Genomic DNA, 21,594 nt, shown 5'->3' with positions numbered 1-21,594 from the left:
CCTGCAGGCGCAAACTTCCAGTGGCAGAGTTTCACTTTTTTCAAGCCAAGAGATTTTTAGTAAAAATGGATCTGTCAAACAAACAGAAGGGATTACCTCCATTGAAGATTTTAGCACCGCATGTCTTCAACACGGCAGCTTAGCCTACTAACACATATCTATTTCCAGAGACTGAAATTACAAAGCCTACATTCACTTTCTGTGCAACCCAGAAAAAAACAGCATCCAATGTTAGTAGCTCATCTGCCGTCAGCCATAAGGCTGGATAGATGGGAAGATGAAAGTGATGGTTGCATGAAGAAGGGGGAAGAAGCAGGGGCAATTTTAAGAGGAATTATTCAGAAAGGAAAAGCACAGAAGGTTTTCAAGCTGTTTCTTTTGCAACATTAGTAATCACATCTTTTTTAATTGCTTCTGGTCCTTTCTTAACTGTTTGCTGTTCTTCCTCATTAATATACTGATGAGGGCAGAGGAACATTAATATATAGCTGGAATGGAAAAAGACATCTGATGTTATCTCTATGTAAAATAAACTGTTCTTTTTCAAGTATGAAGTACTAAAACTGGAAATGTTTTTTTGCCAGCCCCTCCAAAGGTGGGAAGAATTGATTGTCTCCAAAAGCTGTGGAGCTGATGGCAGCTGGGAGCATTAATGCTCTTCCCAGAGAAAAATCGATCCAATCCTCGATTCTGAAAAGACTGAACCGCAGCAGGACAAAGCACCAAACACATTTCTAAGGCCTTCATCTAAAGCCCACTGAAGTCATTGGAAAGAATAGTGCCTTTTTGGATGAAGACCTAAATAAGACAGCCTCAGAAACTGTGACTGGAAAAAAAGAACTCCTTTTTTTTCTTTTTAACTAGCTAAAAGTATTTCGGATCTAACATGTGCAAGGTTGTCAGCGTGCTAGGTATATTCTACTTCTCTGTGTAGCCTACCTTTCTAAACCTTTCTCTCTCTTCTTCTGCAGCCATTTCTCTAGCTAGCAGTAACCACCATGATGCTGAAGTGACTTTCTGCTTGCATTATGCATTTTGAATAATTGCAGTCTGCAATTGTTATTTCTTATTTCTGGTTTGTGTGTTAGACATCACAGGACTGCAAACTGATGGGATAATGAAAGTGCAGAATTTGAAGGATTTGGCAATGAATCTAGTTATCTCTGTCTTAAGATTTGGTCTCTTAAAGACTTGTCATTTGTGTATGTTGGTACATGTATGCAATCTACAGTTCCCCACACACACAGCTCTGTGTTTTGGTCTGTGTTTACCCCACGTTAAATGTTCTGCGATCCTGGGTTATTATGCTGAACTCTACCTTCATACAAATATAGAAACTCGAAGAAAAACAAGCTTCCTTTCTTCTCTTTTTGCTGACTCTTTTACAATATCCCTGACCCAACAGCTGGATAAAAACCAACATCATCATTCTAAAATCAGAAGGACCAGATGTAGGTGCTCTGCATCTTATATCCAATGGCTAAACACCACTGTAAGATATAACCTGCAAGTCCTTCCACATAAACTCCAACTACCACCAAACCCACTTTCATATCAATGTAATCATCGCAAAGACTTAGCAAAAACATTATCAGACAACAATGTGCCTCACTGCAGCTCCAGTCCCTAACCCCAGCATCTTCATGCAATTCTCTTTTTTTACTGTAGTCCCTTTGCTTTCTTATCCAATGCATTTCCAGTGCTATTTCATGCTCTCTCTGTATGTGGGGGGCGTTGTGTACGTCCATATACAACAGGTATAAGTGCAGCTGCATGTATGCATTTCTACACATGCACTCACAGAAGTGCATTCAGATGCAAGCACTTACAGAGAACCCATTTGTGGGCATGTGCATTTGCAATATAAATGCATATGTACGTACACATGCTTGATTAAAAGGTTGAACTCGAGTGTCAAGGCTAAACTGTGTTGGCCAGAATTTAGGGAGCCATGGGAAGAAGTGTGGGACACTAGTTGCCCATTCTTTTCATCTGAGGCTGATGTCTTTCATCTGCCGGAGGTCCCTCTCCCCAGAGCACATGGGAGGTTCTTCCTCCAGGCACTGGCCACAGCTGTCACAAAAAATAAGTTTAAATTTTTGTCCTCGATCTGGATTTTAACGGTGTTTCTTCGGATAAAACTCAGGTGGGGTTAGATCTCAGTGGCCACATTTTCTATTCTATTGGCTTTGGGAAACGGTTTAGGGCATTGTGTGCTGTTTGATACTTCTTAGTATTTTAAAGTATCATATAGTCTATGTGATTTTGAAGAAGTTAATAACATGAACTTTTGTCCCGGTTTTTTACTTAGAATTTTAGGAAAATATGTAAGTGTCTGTGATGGGTCATAAATACGTTGTAAAAAATGTCCATTTATAAATGAAATTTCCAGCCTTGAAAATTGCTTGGATTACATATTTCTTTTGTAATTAGTTTGCAACCAGTGTCCCTCCAGATAAAAATGAGAATTTAAGCTCATCTCTGTCACAGACTACATGCTTTTGTGACGTGATGTAGGAAGGGGAAGTTCTGCAGCAGCGGGTTCCTCCACCGTTACAGGGCCAGGATTGTTCAGTTCTAAGGGAAATCCATTGCCCACACATCCCACCCTGCTGTGCACTGGGAAGCTGCCATGCTGAGCTGGGTAATGCAATCGTTGCCCTTTACCTTAGACATTTAAGTCTGAACTCTGAGTTTCTTTGCAGAAGACAAGAGAAGCCCAGGGTATGCTGTCACCCGACATGTGCCCAGGCACCAAGTCCAGGGGCACCTCCACACCCATCTTTGTGGTTGCTTGTCATCAAGTGACCTTGTTCACCAGCACAACTAGTGCTTGGGACCAGTCTGGAAAGGTCTGAGCAGCCTGACATGGGCTAGCTACGCAACCGGGTGACTGTCAGTCAAGCTTGCATGGGGTTTTACAGCAAAACAGGGAGACAGTTCACTCCGTCTTGATTAAACTACCTCATGTTTTGCTTTCAGAATCATCACTACAATGAGAAAAAGCTGGGCAGAGGCTAACCGGTCTTTTGCTGCAGGAAGAAAATAAAGGGAAACACACGATTTAATTCAGTTTTGTTTGGCAGAGATGTTTCTTCTGCTTTGTTGTTGTTGTTACAAGACCAAAGCTGTAATTCTCTTGAAATCCGGAGCATGCCACCAGAGAAGAATTAGCACAATGGTTTTGGTTTTATGCAACGTTCCCAATACCCAGTGACTGAGCATTTTAGAAGAGAATAAACAAAATGAAGCTGTTTGTTCAGCATGTTCCAACACCCATCCATCTGCCTCTCTTTGTACTCGCAGTCCCTCAGCCACAACTTTTCTTATCTGCTACTGTCAAAAATATGACTCATTTTTCACATAATAGACTGGGGGAAAAGTAGAGAAGTTTTTATACATAATAAAGCTTTCTCTTGCCCAGGATCTTGCCCAGGATTTACTTCTCATTAAAAAGAATGACACAATGAAAATGTACTTTTTCTAGCCCCAGTTAGCTGCAGTAGGACTCACTCTCTATGCCACGATTAGCTCTGCTTGACTCTTCACAGAACCAGGCAAATGAAGCTTTGGTATAGCTAATTTTAGGACAAGGAATTTGTCAAATTTCCAGGCCATGAGGGGACTAAGTGTTAGTATGGTTTATACAATTAGTGAAGTTGGTGAATGGAAGGAAGTCTCCTCCCCTCTACGCAGGCATCTTATAAGCTCAGCTAGCATGCTTTCATGGTTGCAAAGCAGAAGCCACACCAAAGTGGGGACACTGGCCAAAACATCTGCCTGCATGGCTCCATCAGGTCTTAAATCTGTGTTGTACCACCATAAAAACCATATCCCCAAGCAGATGAAGTGGTTCCCGTGGTAAGGGTCTGTGTAGTCTGCCCTACTGGTGACATATTCAATAACCATGGCGTCGTGCTGTACTTTGCTAGCAGCAAGGGTGATACTGGATTCCCAGGTTAAGGTTGTGTTTGCCTAGCACATTGCTCCTCGCTCTTGCTTTCTGCATGCTAGACTGGTTTTAACAACATCTCACCTGGCTGATAGACAAGAGGCAAAACACACAGCAGGCCATCAGCAGATTTCCAATTCAGATGAAATCTCACAGCTTTTTTTCACACAAATCTCGCACTTTCCCACAATGAGACCTTCAATTTCCCTACGATGAGAACATCACTTGCCAAGCAGATGGGGGGAGAGATTCAGCAAACCCAGAGGTCCCCTCTCAAGTCTGCTGGAACCCCTGATCCACACGTCTGGTGTGTGTGGCATCGTGCTGGGGTAAGGAAGGCTCTTACCAGTGTAAATGTTCTCTAGTCAGCTGGAGGATGCCTCTGACCAGCAAACTGATCTTTTGCATTTCTCAGTGCTGAGAAATGTAATTTTTCTTAGTTGCTACAATCACTAGTACCCATGCACAGGACAGGAATGGGACTGAGGCCCATCGCATCTGTTTGAGATGGTCAAACTTTGCCAGGTTATTTTGTGATGTTAAAGTTATTACAGAAAGTTACGGGCTTATGTAAAGAGAAACCCAGATAAAGTTAACATGCTTTAAAATCAAGGCAACTATTTACCTTTTGGATCTTAGTGTGACTTGATAGAACTATATGATGCAGTCTCTAAAAAACATCACTCTGAGGAAAGCTCCAAAGAACAACACCTTTAATATGTCCTTTGCACTTCATTTGCTCTGTTCTACACTTTAATTTCCTAGGCATCTCTTAAGTGCATTCAGTAGGATAGTAAGTATAAGTCCTATGAGCTCACTAAATTACTTCCAGCGAATTTGTATGAGCACTTATATTGTATTAGCATCATTACATTATAATTTAAACCTTTCATTTCACCACTAATCAAAAGCAATTCTAGCAAATAACCCAAATGTTCTAATTTAACAATAGTATCATATCTTACTTTCTTTTTTAATAATCCAGCATGGTCACTATAACCTCTGTAGGTAATAGAGTAGTTTCTACATATCAGTACAACAGTGTGGTTCCCTTTTGTCAAGCAAACTTCCTAGGTCTAAGTATCCTCTGCTTGTAGCTCTGCAAAGCTTAAATACTTCAGTAGGGTCAGCAGCATTATATAGAATATCCTCCAGATACATCCCTAGAAAATTCTGCTTCCCTTTGACAGGCAATGACTGAAAACATCTGCTAATGTAAGTAAATCGGCTGTGGGAACTGCATGCTCCCAGTTTAGGGATGTTTTCTGTTTTTCATTTTTCTTCTCTCTAGTGTACAGATCCATCACTTGTACTGCTGAAACATATTAGAACTGGAATTGCGAGACTAAAGTGCTAAAATTAGCCAAAAGCTGAAAGCACAATTTTACTATGTCAAGAGTTTGCAAACGGACAACAGAGGCTCTTTTCTGTTTGATATGGCAAATCGTAGTAAACCTAACACAATATTTTAAAATGAAAGCTTCCTTTGCGTCGGCATAAGAAATCTTAGCCACAGCTAGGATTCACATCTATAAAGATACCATCCAAATTATGTTTGACTGTTTCTTGAGCTACAACACACAATGTTTGCAGGCCATAGCCATAGAAACATAAATATTTTGCTTCCCTTTATGCAACTATTCAATGGAAGAAAAAAAAAAATGGAACTAGTGATGAAGAGCTGGCCAATATGTATCAACACACTACTGGGTGACCATCAGGCCATGCTTATGTTCAGTAGCAACTCATAGCTAGAAAGCAGTGACCATCTTGGTAGTGCACAATGGTAGCCTTATTTAAATTATGCAGAATGATAAGCTATACAATAAGAATTAGACTTGCATCTCAGTCACTTGTGTGTGCCTGGGAAAAAGGTTTTTCTGGTGTCGGAGATGAAAATAAAAGAACTGATGTATCCAATATACTGCAGTCAGCTGGCTGGTTTTTTTTAAAAAAAAAAAAGCTTTATCCTGAAGGTCAGGTTTTGGAAGATCAAACCTGCAGATGTACACACATGTTCTTCACATCATTGCAAGAGAAAATCAGATACCAAGAAAGGCCACACAAAATCAGTCAAAATGCTCACTTTGCCTGGCACCCTGCCTGTGACAGGGACCAATCAAGGACGCCTGTGGAGCAGTTCAATAAAAAGTCAAGTATGTAGTGATGCTTCCCCAGAACAGTCTTTCAGCTGTCAACAATTCTTGCTTAAGGATTTGCTGCAGGAAAACTGCCTGGAGATTTAATAACCCTTGATGGGTTTTCCTTCAATGAATTTGCCCGTGTCAACCTTTGGCAACGACAACATCTTGCACAGAAGCGTTCCTTTGCAGAAGTACATATCACGGAAAATATTTGCTGCAGAATTAGATCATGTACATTAGATATGTATATATGTACATTAGAACTACCTGCATGAAAATCACATCCTTTCATCTTTTTTGAACCTCTTGCCTGCTAGGTTTCTTTGGTACTCCTTACTTGTATTGAAAAAGAGCAGGGAAAAGTTGTTTCTTCCTACATATGAAGAAACGGTTGACTGATTCAGAAGGAGGATCTAGCTAGGCAACAGACAGAGAAGTATAGGAGACAGAGAAGTAGAGGCTGACAGAGAAGTATAGGAACAAGTCAAACTTACATGGTACTTGCCCTTAGTATTCTCCCACCTGCAACTATTTTTAGCAGAGAGAATTTCTTTTGTTTATTCTGAATCTGGCTCCCACTGACTTTTTGGTGGCCCCTTGATCCTGTACAGAAAACAGTGGTGCATTTAGAAGACAACATACAGCTTTCTGGCATTACCATAGGCGAAAGGTTTTCTTTTATTTCCAAACTCGATGTGAGTACAGTCAATGTGTATTCACCCTTTCCAGGCCACGTGTGGTTTTGTAGACCTTTGCCACATCCCCGTGTCATCTCTCTGCCAGGCTGAAGAGTCCCAGCCTACAGACTTATTCTGTGTACGGAAGCTGGGTTGCACACCTTGGTCATTTTTCACCCTAAACTTTATCTGATTTAATATCCACTGAGCAGGGGAGCTCAATGCTGCACAGAATGTTAAAAACACTGATGCATTATAGATTTCCACGTGGTATAGTAACATGGGGGGTTTGTCTACTCCTGAACATTAAGCTGAGGTCTTCATACAATGAGCTCTCATTTTTGAGAGATAGCAGTCAGCTCAGAGTCCCCCCATCTTATTTATAAAGGTTAAACTGCTGGACAAGGAGGCTTCTAATGTGCATCATATTGCATCTGTCTCTGCTAAGTGTCATGTGTCATTTAATTGTTCTGTTACTCATACTCGCACAGTGCTTTTGCAGTTCTTCAGTCAACCCTCATCTTTGCTGTTCTGCAGAATAGCAAAGTACTCTGCATATCATCTTCAAATTTTATCTCCTCACTTTTTACCTTCTTTTGTAGATTCTTGAATTATGTGAAACAATAAAGCCCCAGGAAAGACCTCTGAAACACACCAGTAGCAATCTCTTTTTGCTCTAAAATTGATCATTTGCTTCTACCCTCTGTCTCCTGATTATTCACACAAGGATCTTCCCTTCTATCCAATAGCTGCTCAATTGCTTTAAAGGTCTCTTTAGATTTAGATTCTTTAATATCTTTTGATCATCGCCAGGTATGCTGAATCCAGATCTCCTTTATTCACATGATTTTTCATTCAGAGGACTCCAATATATTTGTGTGACACAATTTTCCATTGTAAAAGTTCTTCCTCGCTACAAAAAAGTTCTTCCTCACTATGTCTGGTTTATGCATCTATGCACCAATTCTCAATGGTTCTTTAATAGTGTTACTAGTAATTTGCCTAGTACACATGCCAGGTTTCTGAATTAGTGATTCCATTTTTCACATTAACTATCTTCCATTCCTTCAGTACTAAGACAGCTGTAACTGCAAAGTTATACATTACAGTGAGAAATTCAGCGATTTCTACCTGGAGCTCCTTTGGTGCACTTTGGATAAAAATCATCAAGTAATGGGGACTCATTAATGTTAATTCTGTTTGTTTGTTCCAAGACATTTTTAGTTAAAATTGAGACATGTCCACTGATAAATCCTCTGCAAGAAGGGCTATCCAGGCTCTTCCTCAGTGGACAGATCCAAAAAGTACGAATATATGGATTTTTTCTGTCTGTGTTTTTTCCTTCTCCGCATCTTTCACACTTCAACCATTGAGTTACCCTAACTAACCCCTGACAGGCTTCCTGCTCCTGATGTGGTTTTAGGATTTATTAATAGTTTTTAGTAAATAATTTTTGGGATTATTTGGATTTTGGGGGGTTTAGGAAGGGTTTTTTTTGGCCTGCCTTGGTACATGTTTACACTTAATTACAGCTTACAGATTTTTCCATTCACCCTATCTGGGCATGACTTCAGCTGTTCAAAGGAAGCCTTCTTGTTTTTAATAGCATTCCTTTCAATGGTGTTTATCTATGCTGCCTTCTTTCTGTGCCTTCTCAAATGTTTTTCAATTAGCAGAAAGCATTTGCTTTGTTCCTCCACTATGGTACCCTTAACTGGTCCCGAAGTTGTGTGCAGAGATTCAATGCCCTTGTAAACACCTTCTTAATAAACATCCTCACTTTTGTATAGTTCCCCTTTGTAAAATTTAACAGCTGTAAGGGGGTTTTACTTGTTTCTTTGGGCTTTCTTGCTTCTTTTGATCCTGAAAATGTTGTAGATCCAACTACATCATGGTCACGACTACAAAATGGCTCTTCCACAGTAACAGTCACTACACGCTAATATTGTTGCTTCATTAAGTCTTGGGCAACCTACTCCAGCTGACCCTGCCTCAAGCAGGGGGACTGAACTAGACAATATCCAGAGGTGCCTGCCAGCCACAACTGTTCTGTGATTTTATAATGTAATATTATGTAAAAACAATAATATACTAGAAAATACGACTATAATCACACTCATAATATGATCATATAATATTACATGTTAATACTATAGTTTTCCTTCATAAACCTGGATTTCAGTCCACAAAGATTCCATGTTCCTTTGTGAACACTCAGTTAACATGATTCAACTTTTCTGTAACATGGAGCAGAGTTACTCCATCAGCGCAGGTCTCCTCATCTTTCAAGAATACTTTGCGTTCCATATCATCATGAGTCCCATCAGGTTTCTAATATACCTATTATACTGATATCCTCATTGAAATTTTCCCACCTAGTCTTTCTGTCCCATTTTCCAGACTTCAGCTGTTCTTCCACATTTCCTGTTTGAATATTGCAATATTCTGTCCTGCATTTACTCAGTAACACAGAGTTCCCATGACTTTTCCTCTACTGGATGCTACCTCTCAAACCACGTGCATTTCTATTTAAATACTGATCTGTGACCTTCTTAAGTTAAGTGCCAACAGCATGATTACCTTATGGTTCAAATGAGGTTCATCTGTCTGGTAGGTGCTCCCTTTACTCTAGAGGTATCCTCTGTTCCCAAGGAATTTTTATGCCTCCCCTTTATTCCATTTTCTCAGGCAATTGTTGGAATTACAGCTCTGCCTCTTTCTGGTCTTGCACAAGGTGCCAGGAGCATTTTGGACAGTACAGCCAAAGAGATCCTGATACTCAGCTTCCTACCAAACACAGGTCATAAGTACCAGCACGTCTCCAGTATTTCCTAGAAGCTGATTCAGACGCATTTTGAGGTTCATTTGTCAAGCAAGCCACTGCTATGAGCTCAGCTATTTATACGAGTGATGATCAAACTGACCACTGCTACAGTTTTTCCTCCCTATGGCACGTTTCTCTGCCTCCAGAGGGTTAACCTTATGCAAGCAGCCTAATTCTGGGATATATGACTTGAGGGGAAGACAGCTACTTCCTTCTGATTAGGAAAGGAAATACAACAATAACAGGGCACCCCTGGAAAAAGATTCAACTTCTTGTGGTTTCCACCTTAAGGTAGAAATATTTCAGTATTAAGTTACTCCTGAAGGATTTATTTAAGGACTTAATAAAGGACTTAATTCTTTAACTTAAAGACCAGGGGATTAATTTTAACCTGAAAGATATGTCTGATGCAGGAGAATCTGTTTTTATAGAAGCACTAGCAGGCCACACCTGGTCTGTGCTGGAAATGAAATGTCTTCCTAAGTGAGGTTAAAACTCCATGGAAGAAAATGGAGGATAGCCACGAGGAAATTTTAAGAGAGATTTCTGAAAGGCTGCAAGGGGTCTTCATGAAGCGCAGCAAGAGGCAAAAGGAATCAAGGGAAAAGGGTGGATTTTATTTTTTTTTTTTAATAGTACAAGATTATTAATTCAGACATGTTTACTGCTTGTCAGACTGTAACTGGAAGGGCACAGGAGGTAGGCAGAGATCTCTTCCAGTGGCATCACTAATCAGTAGATAAAGACAGGCTGAACAGCAAAGTACACAGATCAACACTAAGACCTGATCTGACAGAGATGAGGAATTCTCTTGTAGGAATTATGGTTTATTCATAGCAATGATGCCCACTTATGTTTGGAAAAGTATTAATGAAATGCAAACAGCAATAGAAAGAGGTGGACTGCTGCTAACACAGCTATGAAAGAATATTGAGATTTCAAATGCTAGTTTCTTCTCCAGGGCCCTAGACTGGTAAAGCTGGGCTTGGCAAAACCTTGGATACTATCATTCAAAATAGTCCTGGGAGAGGATGAGGCCTTTGGTGCTCAGATTAATTCATAAGGAGGAAGAGTCAGGTCCTTTGAAGGTTGTCCTGGGTTTGAGCATCTGATTGCTGCACAGGTCACATTCAGCCCCCAGGAGGACAAGACCCAAGGCATGTGAACTGTTGTTGGTGACCTCTTAAATCAAGAAATAAATGAAAGAATGGTTTTGTTAGCAAATTTCATGCAGTTGTGGGAAGTGTATCAAAGAAAGTCTGCAACAGATAGACAGAAGCAAGAAAATAGCAGCTAGGCAGAGACTAGCAGGGAAGGATAGCTGCTGTGCAGCAGGAGAAAGGAGGTCCCAACAAAACGTGATGCCCAGTGGGGAGAGAAGCAAAGACAGAGTCATTGGAGAGGTAAGGAAATCGTCCCCTCATGTTGACTCCACCACCACACGCTGGACGTTGGTGTTGGCTCCTGGCTGGCAGCAGGGGCGCATGGAAACTGGACAGGACTGGGTACGCTGGGGGAATCCAGTGAGCAAAGGAATATCCTCAGCTTCTGAGACAGGGGAAGACTGGCAACAGGGTCATCAGCGTATTGTGCCCCTGGAAAGCCAACCCTCGGATCTTCTCAAATACAAGGACAAGGAGGTTCTGACAGCAATTACCAGTGCCTCTGTGTATTTAAGATTTGAGATGAGCAGTAAACAAGAGTAGTATTTACAGTAGAAAATATGTAAACCTTAAGTGTTATGTACGGCAAAAATCCCCACTGGAAAATCTGACAAATAGAGATCCCTGGGAAGAGTGAGAGTCTATGAAACAAATATTTTAAGAAATACAGGCTACAATTATAAGAGTGAAATAACACATACCCAGAGATGTTCTTAGTCACCAGAAATGTTCCCAGATGGTCTACAGTGTTAAATGGTTAAAACAATCTGGTACTGGGAGTGCAAACCCGTGCTCTCCCAATTTCAATGCATGATTTGGAAGTTACCAGGGTCACTGCAATAGGTTGTTTGGAAAAGACAGAGGGTCAGAAAGATTGAAGGGGTCAAAGCTTTGCAATATGGACCTGGGCCGTTCAGTTCAATGTGAGAGAATGGTTCAGCACAGTTATTATACAGCATAGTATAGCTGTAGCCATGGGAATTGCAATAGATCCGGGAAATGAGCTGAAGAATAGGAATGACTAAAACCTATTATAGCAGACTCCTCTTTTCTGGTAATTCAAAGATTCAGGTCAAGAGTCGAAGCACTATCTGGTTGGTAAACACCAGATTTCTGAGTAAATAAAAAATGAGTTTATGAGAAAACAGACAGATCTGAATTGAGGGAAAGGCTCCTTGGCCACAAAAACAATTTAGGGTGTGTGCTGGTTTTGGCTGGGATGGAGTTAATTTTCTTCATAGTAGCTAGTATGGGGCTATGTTTTGGATTTGTGCTGGAAACAGTGTTGATAATACAGGGATGTTTTCGTTATTGCTGAGCAGTGCTTACACAGAGTCAAGGCCTCTTCTGCTTCTCACCCCACCCCACCAGCGAGGAGGCTGGGGGTGCACAAGAAGTTGGGAGGGGACACAGCTGGGACAGCTGACCCCAACTGACCAAAGGGCCATTCCATACCATATGGCGTCATGTTCAGTGTATAAAGCTGGGGGGAGAAGAAAGAAAGGGGGGCATTCAGAGTGATGGCGTTTGTCTTCCCAAGTCACCATTACGCGCGATGGAGCCCTGCTTGCCTGGAGATGGCTGAACACCTGCCTGCCCATGGGAAGCAGTGAATGAATTCCTTGTTTTGCTTTGCTTGCATGCGCAGCTTTTGCTTTGCCTATTAAACTGTCTTTATCTCAACCCTCGAGTTTTCTCACTTTTACTCTTCTGATTCTCTCCCCCATCCCAACAGGGGGGAGTGAGTGAGCGGCTGTGTGGTGTTTAGTTGCCGGCTGGGCTTAAACCACAACAGGGTGGCTCCTGAAGCAGGGAAAAGATATTGAAAAATATACTAACAATTGCCTACTGAGCAAAGACGCCAACACTAATTGTAAGGAACCGAGCATTCCTATTTTTAGTACAAATATCTTGCCCAAGGAGTAGATTACAAAGACATTTTACAAAACCACTGCCACTTTGGCAGGGCATGCATACTGATTCAGCAGTAACAGGGGTTTAAACATTTCCCATTAAAGGCAAAAGAGAGAAAATCTATCTGGAGATGTCCAGGAGAAGAGAGACTCTGCCAAAGGAGTTGCTTTTGTGGAAGGCGTTACTAAATTGTATCTCAGATCATTGGTGATGAACGAATTAGCCAGTAAGTCCCTATTCCCTTTTACCCTCAGTGCAACGAATGTGCAGAGAACACCATCACGGCTACGACCTTGTTTGATTCCACTGCAGTAGAGAAAACAACAATATCAGAATACCGATAGACAATATTCCAGTTAATATAAAGGGTGCCTGTTTCCACTTTGTTTCTGGTGCTACACAAACACTTATCTGTTGGCATAGGGGGCTGCTTGGAGTCTAGTTAAAGAATAATTTGCCTGAGCCAAGGTAACCTATGGAGCTGGGGTGAGTTAAGGTATCCCAGAAGTACTAGCAAAAAGTGCACAAAGGAAAGTGATGGCTGGTCTTACAACCCACCCATCTTTGGCTCTCCAGTCTGAAAGACCAGGTATTTTATTTATGTAACATTCATTTTGACTCCAGAGCAAGGCTTGAACTGACACTTCTGTGTCTCGTCTTTGTGACTGCACCTCTGTCAGGTGATGGAGTGATATTTCACTAATCAGGGTATGTGCACACAGCCAAGTTTACAAGATGCAAATGGCTTGCTTACATAAATTATTGCAAAACTCCCAAAAGAAGCTGAAGGACTAGCCTGAGTTATTTTAGAGTGCATCTGACTGTGAGGAGCTGGGCTACCTACGCGAAACCAAATCTTTATCTAGTGAAATCCACCTGGATGTTTTTTGTTTGAAGGCTGGTTGCCCTTAGCAACTTATTATCAAAAGCAACAAAAAGCCTTCAGGAATCAGCTTAATGACTTTGATCTAAGCAATCAGAAAGCTAAAACTCTACAGATGTCTAGTGTATGCATGGCCGAATAGGAAAAGTTCTCTTTTTAAGGCAAAATTACTTACCTATGCAGTAAGCAACTGTTACCTATGCAGTAACAGAGGTTCTTTGAAGTGAATCAAGATGCATTCATTTCTGGTACACATGAATATCATGGCCTTGCTAGTGAGAAAATCATTAAAGTGAATAAAAGGTAAGGTTATTAATTTTGAAATAAGTTTGGGCTGTTGTCTCATTATGATCGTATGCCAGAAGAAAGTAATATTTGAGGTACTTTGTAGAGTTTGCCTTTCCAGTCTGCTGGTAGAAGGAACTTCTACTAAGCAGTCACCTTCATAAAGGTATAGAAAACAAGTCTGGAAAATATCAAGAAATAGCTAAAATATATCTATTTAGGGAAGTATCTAGAAAAGTTTTCACTTAGAGCGCTTTCTTCCCCGGCTCTGGTGTATCAGTAACAGCACTGCCTACCTGAAGTGTCTAGGGCTTTACAAAAGACCTGGAAGACTGCAAAATACAGAAGTGTTAGTTAAGGCAAAGGCACACTGATTCCCAAATGCAGTATTTTTTTTTAATGTATGTGTTTCTGGTTATTAACTATGGATAAATTACATGGCACCTTAAATAGTCCCTCCAGTACAATTCTATTGCAAGTAATTGTTATGCTGCATCCAGCACATCAGCTCCCAAGCCATCACAGCGAGACTTGAGGACAGTGTCGCAAAGGTTTGCTACGTGTTTGCTCTCTCCCCTTGCCAGGTGTTAATGAAGAGTGATGGGCTTTGCTGGTTTTATTGTGGATGAGAGATTATATGTCAAGGATGATCTGAGAGGTGACAAGTCCCTGACTGTCAGAAGGGACAGTCTTCAAGCCAGTGCTTTCTATTAGTATCCGGAAGGAGCCCAGGAGTGCTGCAGCCCCCTGAACTGAATAGCCCAGCAGAGCTGGAGTGCTCCAAAGAAACTAGACTGTGGCAGTTCAATTTTAAAGGGCCAAAAATGTGGACAGTGGACTTCTTAATACAATGCTCCTTGCATTTCAGGTCTCCAGTTCAATAATACCTCCATGTAGACAAAGGAAAAAAATCTGAAAAACAACTCTCCATGCTGATTTGAGCAACGAACTGGAAGCAGGGTTATGATTTCAGGAGATGCATTTTAGTATATCTGCAGTTTTATGAACCAGCAAAATAAACATATGCAGAGACTGCATTACGAAGTACTTCAACACCCTCTACAGGAACCAGAAATTAAAAAGAAAATTATTTATACCTGCAGTTAATTCTGATGAATTGAACAGACAGACTAAAATGATTTTGGATTACTCAGGTAGTCCTGAGAACTCTCATTTTCCTGACCTGGTCAGTAAGTGCATTATATCCTAGCAGCTATTACATGTTTTGTTTTTGTCTCAGAAAATATGTTGACTTCCTCACCTTTCCAGTTGTCATTGTATACTTTTTCTTTCTCGGTTTTAAGAGTGGATTGTTACCATCATGCAGTTTCTGAAGAACTTTATAATGTCAATGTTTGAAAGTAAATTGAGTCCAAGCTCTCCATGCTATATCTAAAAGTCAAGTGTGCTTCTTGTCCAGTGTCTACCAACACCATTGACAAAAAGTAGGTAAGGCTTCCAAGTAGAAATCTAATCCCTAACTTATTTTGGAAGTCCTGGGAAGGGCTTACTCCATTCCCATTAGCTCATATTGTGCCTCAGCGTACAAGATCATTGTTTTCAGTGAGGTGGCTTCCTCCTGTCACAGAAGAAGAGAGAACAAGAGCAGCTAGCCATGAGATAACGCAGACTTCACAGCCCAAATCACCAGCTTCTTCTGGTGATGGACTTCTGGCATGGAGTAAAGGCCTGAACGCCTTCTTCCACAGAAGGAGCTTACGAGCCTCAGACAAAAGCAGTACAACTCGGGAGCACCCACAGACACTACAGACCACTCGCCTAGGCTATGGGAGACAGGGAACGACTGTCCTCAGGGAATTATACTTGGGTGCAAGGAAGGAGCAGGGTGGGATTTGGGAGCTCTAATGCAACGAGTCAGGATTCAAGGCAGATGAAGTCAAGCAACACACATTTTATTTCCGCTTCTGCTGCCAGGCTTAACACCTCTGCTCTCGCAGAAGCTGTGCGCAAAGCCAGGGCTCCCACAGGCAGTCTCCTGAGAAAGCTCTACAGAAGCCACGCAAGCCTCTGCGTGCAGTCTGGCATCCTCAGACACCGAGCGCACAAGGGGAGCCTGCCTAGGGCAATTCAGCAGGAGACAGGTAATATCAAGAGAAGCTTTGATGGCTACAGACCTCACTGTGCCCCTGGCGTGACACAACGAGGCTCCCCAAAGAGAGATGCATGCTTCCCCGCTTGCCCAGGTGGGACATGCAGGAGAAGTCGGACACCCATACACCCAACCCACACTCCAGGGGAAATCACCAGGGCAAAATCAGGGTTTCTTGTTAAGATTGCTCTTGTCTGGGTTTTCTATCTCCATGTGTCCTCCAAATCTGACCGTGTGCTGCAAAACTCTGTGCCCCAAAGGCCTGTCTAACTGGGCTGCCCCTGCCAAGACGTGGGGAGGGTGATGACACACGTTCAAGCCAGGACAGGTTGTGGCTGTGAACAGCAGCTACTCAAGCATAAAATCTCTTCAGGCACATACCTGTTGTGAGGTAAATTTGAGTCCCTTGGCACTGAAGCAGCACCGAGGCAGAAGATGCCCTGGCAGAGTGGTGCAAGGTCTGAGCAAGGTCAGATGTGCCAGATAAGTCCTGCCTTGGAAAGCCTGTCCTTGCCAGCAGCAGTGGGGAGCTCAGCCATCCTGGTGTGCAGCGACACTGGGACAGCAGGGATGGCGCAGGGTTTGGTCTGGGGTACTGCCGGCAGCGTGGTACCAGTGTAAATACAGCCAGAGTGCCTGCACATGCAGCCACAGTGCCCACAAGCTTAAATACCTCATATAAAATTGGACAATTCATTAGCCACAAACCTCCTCCCCCTTCTTGTAGCTGGCTTTAATAGCTTTTCTTAACAGATTTCACTAATGCAAGCCACGGAATGGCAAAGCCTCTATTAGACCTGTTCATAGTGAAGCTTCAGTTCGTCTTTGGAAAGGTCAGACTTCTCCCTTGTGTGTTTGTAAAAAGGTGCCACTGTGTTATAAAAATACTTAAAATACCTTAAAACGGACTTGGAATTACTTCTCCAAGAGGTGTCAATCAGCTTGCAAAGTGAATTGGTCTTGTGTGAATAGGGAGAGTAGAATTTCAGGCATGCTGATTCTTGCACTATCTCTTAATGAGTTCTTTGGATGCCTATTTGTCATATAATTTTCCCATTTGCTATTTGATTAAGGGTTTTTTAACCTTTCCAGTAATCTATTGAATTCTGTGTGAGCTGTGGGTGTGAGCATTCTTTGATCTCCATTTATATGTACAGAGTGTGCTAAAGTCCCAGCCAGTTAAAGGAAGAAAGCAAGTTGTTACCTGTATAGCGGTTCATATGACACTTTGCTTACTTTTGTTTACTGAAGCGGCTTCAGGAATAAAATCCCTCAATTAAGCCATTTTCAGTCTGAACTCAAAACTTCCTTTTCTATACACATGTATTCTCTCTATATATAATATATATCAAAAGAGAGACCGCAGAGTCTTGTTAAGTCATATGATTGAAGCGTGTCGGCTATTTTTAAGGACACCACAGTGCCACTGCAGGATGGCAGAAGACTGAATTTTCCCCATGTCCAGAGAGATGCATGTGCAGTTTTATTTGCAGGGTCTGTAGCTGATGGCTTACATCGTCTCTAATGCTGAAAGTTACTTTAGGAAGAAACAAAAAAAAAAACCCATGGGAGAGAGAGGGGGAAAGTGAAAACTCTCCAAGTGACCGGCTGGGAAAAGCAGTGATGGGGACCTAGATGAGCATCCTCCTCTGGGTCTCCTGTCTAGCACAGTGGGTGGCAGCAATGATGATTGTGTTATTTCCCAACAGCTACACACACTGAGTTGGAACTCACTTGAACACCCTACTACTTGTTCCCATTCACGATGCCCTTAGTGCTGATGGGCATATGCCCATTAGGTGCAAGCACTGCACATTTACTGGTTGTTAAGTTTCTGTGCATGTATATTATTGGACAATATTTATTGAGTATTTAAATTACTTCTATCTACTTTATTACAAACTATATTTTGGTTTTCTCTAATGTAAACTAAAAATCTATGAAATGAGAGGTAAGAAAGAGGGGAAATAAGGTGTTGGTCTCATGCCAGTGGTAGTTGTTTCCTGCAAAAACCCATCATAAAAATACCTGGGTTTGCAGGTACAAAGCCATGAAAAGAGAATGAAAAATGACAGGAGCATGAGACCAACAAGGGAAAACCACTGCTTTAGAAGCTCTGAAATATGCTGCCACAACAGCTTCAGTGAGAGGTTGCAGAGCTGTGAGTAAAAGGCAGGCTGCAGGGCTGCAAATAGCAGGCCCTCAGCATTACCAAGGCTGAGGTATTGAGGTATTGAAGGTGCAGAGCAACACCTGTCCTAGAAGCTGGGCAGAAAAGCATCAGGACCAGGGCACTGACACCCGGTGCAGCCATGTCACCTCCTCCCTGCACAACTGTCGTGGTTTAATCCCAGTCAGCAACTAAGCACCACACAGCCACTAGCTCACCCTCCCCACCCCCGGTGGGATCGGGGAAAGAATTGGAAAAAAAAGTAAAACCCGTGGGTTGAGATAAAGACAGTTTAATAGGACAGCAGAGGAAGAGAAAATAATAATAATAGAATGTACAAGACAAGTGAGGTACAATGCAATTGCTCACCGCTCGCTGACTGATGCCCAGCCCGTCCCCAAGCAGTAATGGCTGCCCCTGGGCCAACTCCCCCCCATTTTATATGCTGAGCATGACGTCATATGGTATGGAATAGCCCTTTGGCCAGTTTGGGTCAGCTGTCCTGGCTGTGTCCCCTCCCAGCTTCTTGTGTGCCTGGCAGAGCACAGCAAACTGCAAAGTCCTGGAGTAGTGTAAACATTACTTAGCAACAACTAAAACATCAGTGTGTTATCACATTATTCTCATACTAAATCCAAAACACAGCACTATACCAGCTACCAGGAAGAAAATGAACTCTATCCCAGCCAAAACCAGGACAGACACCCAGGCAGCTGCTTGCTGCTGAAACAAATCTCAGAATCAAAACAGTGAGTCACAGACAGATGTTTTCAGTTCAAGGTTGCCAATGGGGAATGAGATCTTGAAGGAAATCACAATGATACGAACTGTGATTAACCTTCAGGTATGCTGCAAAATCCTCCTTCTTCTTTTAGCACTCCCACTTGAAAGGCCAGAAAATCCCAGTTCTACTGAGGGCACTTGGGTTTTTGAATGACACATGCTGTAGAAAACCTTGTGACAGATAAGGATTTTGACTAGCAGAGCAATATAATAAAAAATTTGCTAGCCAGGGTGGGTAGACCAATAGAAAAGTTGGTCCAGACTTCACAAAGCAACATCACCCTTGTAATAAAAAACATTATTAAAAAATAGTTCTTTTCAGCTACCAGCTCCTTTTCTTGGGTCTTTGCATGATGCATCTGAAAGTAAAAGCCATCAACTCCTTTTTAAACAGCTGGAGTATGCGAAAACTCATTTCTTCGTAACCAGAGACATCCGTCCTGCAGGAAGAACCAACTGACATTAGGCAGTAAAGAATTTTAAAACTACCATGACTAGAAGACAAACTGGACTGCACCAGCTACCTGTGAAAGGCCATCACAAAACCTTTTTTGTAGAGAGGTTAACCAAGCAGCATCCCTGATTTCTTCCTTACACATGAACTGGGATGCCTCGGTACACACAGGCTCCATTCTGCTCTTAGAGAGTGCCTGTTACTACGGGGCTGCTCTCCTTGAGGGCCCAGGAGTACAGAAAAATTAGAGTAATATCATTAATCTTCTTTCATATTTCATGTAAACTGGCATGTTCCATATAACAATAATAAAGCATAAAACAGGTGTGAAAGAAATACTAAAAAAAGGAACATCTGTAAAAAGCATCCCGTACCATAAAGTCAAGACTGTGTGAAAAATAATAGCAGTTGGCAAAAGTTAGCAGAAAGGAATGCAAAGCTGGGTCTTTACAAATAACTATTTCAGTGGTTTACACAAGCAGTCATTAAAATAAAATTGCGAAAATAAGATCCATGAAGATAAAGGAGTCGTCTCAGTAATGAGACACTGGCGCCATCTAGAAGAGGCATAAAGCATGCACCAAACAAAAGTTAAGTGGAGCTAAAAAGCAGCTCAGCCTAGTTTACAAAGTGTAAAAGGGCATTTCTCATCCACAAGATTTTTATGAATTACAAGGACACATTTCAACACAGAGTGTTCTCCACTTTTCCAAGCCTCGGTGATACTAAAAATACTTAAAAGTGGGTTTATCCTGTTTTATTCATATTTTTCATATGATTTAGTCCCTGAATGAAGTACCCCCCATGACGTGGGGATTCTTAGGGCTGACTTAGGCAGCTGCTGCTCACCCTTTCCCTGTCGGCGAGGGCCACAGCAAGGCATTGCGCGTGGCTGACAGAAGTGCCCCGAATAATGGCGGGGTGTGCTGCTGGGCAGGCTTCGGAGGGGGAAAACAATGGATTTTTTCTTCCTTTGCCACATGCAATAAGCTATTTAGGACAGGTGAGGAACCATTTCCAGATGGGAGAGCAAAGGTGGGAGAACTGCACTGGTCTTGCTGGCATGTTGAGAAGTAACTCTTCGTGACACCCTTATCGCAGTCTGGGATTCATGAACATTTTGGACATCATGAAACCTTGTATTTCGACATGACAGTCTCCACTTAGGTGCATATTGGACACGTGGAGTGTCTCCCCATTACTTAGGAGGGAGATGCTGCATGGCATTAGTCTAACACGGAGATACAGCAGCTGCAGCTTGTCCTGTCTGCTAACAGAGCAATACAGGAGAAATATTGGGCCAGGTGAGCCATAGCACAGCTCAAACTAGCCTGATCATCAGGAACCAGAGGATCAGCTATCCGGGATAACCTAGTAGCTGGGAATTCCCATCTGCGACTGCCGTTTCTTGGAAGTATCTACCTGAGCTGTGTTTCTACATGCACATCCCTAATTTTGCAATCCTCTCTTCTCCTTCATGAGCCATTTTGTTAAAGACAGAAGAACTGACTGCTCTTCTTAGCTCACCTTCAGTAAAGAACTATCCTGTCCTTCCACTGTAAAGGACTACTCAAGGGCATGAGACTTCAGCAGATGCCATCTCTCAGGAAAGGATCTTTGCTAAGGTTTAAACTCCGTCTGATATCTGCTTGGGTTCAAGTGACTCTTGGTTTGATTCTTTTTCTTTTGTGTGCTTGAGTCAACAGATTTCATACCTTTGGTAGAAGTTCTCTAGCATGTTTCCACAGGACTAGACAGGCCATGATTTTTGAGCATAAAACCTGCCTGAATATCCATGTTGCTCTGAGAGTATTTGTTGCACCAAAATTAACTCAAAAATGGAAAGAGAAAACATAAGACATGAATGTTTTATAATCTATGGTTCCAGTAGAGAACATCCAAACAAGATGGTCCTAAACAGGGAGAGCTTTCACAAGCCTGTTTGACACAAGGCTTATGTATGATTTGCATGCCTTATTCATTCATGGGGGGAGCCAGCAAAACTCCTGGCAGAAGCCTTGAACAAGGTCATTTCATATGTCATATCATAGAGTTAACTAGTAAAAACACCAGGGTCAGTTTTACCAGCAATATGGGAGAAGCTGAGTATGAAAGATGCATCTGCCTCTGTGGTTGCCAAATTCCTGACTTGATAAGGGTGTGGTTTTGACCTGCATGCTGCTGACCATGTCAGTTGGTCATTGCTGCGGTGCAAGCAGTGCAGCTCGAGAGGCC

At 42.1% G+C, this 21,594-nt stretch overlaps 1 protein-coding gene across 5 annotated transcripts in view; it reads right to left on the bottom strand.

Annotated features, from left to right (window-relative positions):
• The window catches only part of CYSLTR2 (cysteinyl leukotriene receptor 2), a 33,246-nt gene extending 14,715 nt beyond the window's left edge, over window positions 1–18,531 (bottom strand). For 3 of the 5 annotated variants that reach the window (XM_072850223.1, XM_072850225.1, XM_072850226.1), the window contains exons 1-2: window positions 18,492–18,524; window positions 6,591–6,699 (exon numbers count right to left, since the gene is read on the bottom strand). The gene's annotated coding sequence lies outside the window, so the exon portion shown is untranslated. Of the gene's footprint in view, window positions 1–6,590; window positions 6,700–18,491 lie in introns of all 5 variants that reach the window. The other 2 variants (XM_072850222.1, XM_072850224.1) reach the window with 2 other exon arrangements.
• Between the last annotated feature and the right edge of the window lie 3,063 nt (window positions 18,532–21,594).

Source organism: Ciconia boyciana, chromosome 1 (genome assembly GCF_034638445.1).
Source record: "Ciconia boyciana chromosome 1, ASM3463844v1, whole genome shotgun sequence".
NCBI classification, from domain to species: Eukaryota; Metazoa; Chordata; class Aves; order Ciconiiformes; family Ciconiidae; genus Ciconia; species Ciconia boyciana.
The sequence above is the reverse complement of the archived record's forward strand: the minus strand, read 5'-3'. Positions and strand labels throughout refer to the sequence as shown.